Here is a 1,842-nt window from a genome sequence, read left to right as displayed (position 1 = left end):
TCTTTTGAAAATTTGTTTTTATTCCCATTAAAAACTGTTTTATAATCAGTTGGTTTACTGATAGGTTCTTTAAGTAGTAAACTATCTTTGTACATCCAATTGATATCAGATTCATACTCATGCTAAACCAGAAAAACAATTGCTCCACTCAAAATTTTGATAACGTTTACAAATTCTTAATTTATTGAACTAAATTTTTACACCAACTTGATATGAGATTTATATTCCATTCTTTAACCAGCGAGGAGGTATGTAGAGCAGAGGTACTGCAAAGGTAGAACTAACTTCTGGTGATAAACATCGAATGGATATGTAATATATCTATAAAAAAAAGGTTCATTTAATGAAGGACAATACATTTTTTAAATTAAATACACAAACATACAAGATCATACCCAAACAACATACCAGTTGCTCTGATCACAAGTTAATATATAAAAGCTAGATTTTTACATACATTTGATGCAAGACTAGTATTCCATTCTTTAACCTGAGCGAAGGTATTGCATAGGTATAAATAACTTCTGAAGATAAGAACAGAATGGGCACCTACCTAATATATAAAATCAATATATTAAAAATAATATTTTAAACTAACATTACACAAATATTAGAACAGAATAAAATTATCTTATATATAAATTAAAGATCTCGTATAATTTATCTTACTTTTAAATAGTTTTTTTTGTTGTTGCTGTTTTTAATTTTTTAAATATTTTAACTAAATTTGATGACCACAAACAAGACAAAGACCTTGTCTATAAAATGAATTTTCGCCACGCTCAGAACACACAACACACTTTCTCACCTTAGAATCTTGAAGCTTCCTATCAGCTTTGCTGTGCAATTTAAAGCGTTTTAAAACAAGATGCAGCTTCTGCTCCTGATTTCTTACTGAATGCAACTGTCTTAATTCCTTATTTACGCTATTATGCAAACACTCTCCCTCCTCTTCACTTAGCAACCCAATAGTTTTATGGAATTTTACAAATAGTGGCACATTAAAAATAAGTTCATGCATTTTTCATGTGATACTTTCATTTGGAAAGCAAGCATGAAACTCAATAGCAAATAAATTTATATATTGATGAAGCTCAGTAATTAGCCAAATACTCATAGTCTCTAATTGAGAACTTAATGAGTTACAATGTGTGTTGAGAGCCCTATTTTTAGAATTTAAATCTGTAATTTCAGCTTCCAACTTAAATACTTGCATTTTAAATTTTTCTATCTGCTCCATATTTGTTTTATTTTCAGAAGTTAATTGATCAGTTTGATTCAGTAGCTCCTGACTGTTATTTAAAGTGAAAAAGTCATCTGCATCTGCTGATTTTTTTTTTTGGGTGGAGCTTGCGACAGTTGCATTTTAAAAAATTCTTCGTTTTTTATAGCTTTAAAATTTTTTTTATATTTCTTTTTTTGGCGTGTTAACTTTAGGCACATTTTATCAAACTCGTCATTACTAGGCATATCAAAATCAATTGGCAAAAGAAAACTTATAAAACTAAATAAATCACCTCTTATTTTAAAGACTGTCATTAAAATGGAAATGGCATTGTTACTGATCTTATCTGTCTTAATTAATCGCTTAACAAAAGGAAAATTACACCTATCTTCCCAACCATTTTTCCATCCAATATGTTGTTTTAGAATTTCCCTCTCAGTTGAATATATTGTTATCAAAATAATATTGACTTATTAATAAATATAATAAAAACCAATAAAATAATATTAATTAACAAATATATGCACTAGATAAAAGTGGATTTAACAACTTATCTGATATTAGTTTGATAATCCAAAGAGAAAAATTCCGCGTAACTTTGTTTACATTTCAAAAAT

General features: G+C 27.9%; 1 long non-coding RNA gene across 1 annotated transcript; it reads right to left on the bottom strand.

The window, feature by feature from the left end:
• LOC136084891 (uncharacterized) lies at positions 1-1,842 on the bottom strand. The gene is made up of 2 exons (XR_010640925.1): positions 458-1,842; positions 1-321 (listed from the first exon to the last, which is right to left on the bottom strand). It is a non-coding gene; the product is annotated as an uncharacterized LOC136084891 (long non-coding RNA).

This window comes from Hydra vulgaris, chromosome 09 (assembly GCF_038396675.1).
Source record: "Hydra vulgaris chromosome 09, alternate assembly HydraT2T_AEP".
In the NCBI taxonomy this organism is placed as follows: Eukaryota; Metazoa; Cnidaria; class Hydrozoa; order Anthoathecata; family Hydridae; genus Hydra; species Hydra vulgaris.
Note: the sequence above shows the minus strand (reverse complement) of the source record. Positions and strands in the feature narration are given on the sequence as shown.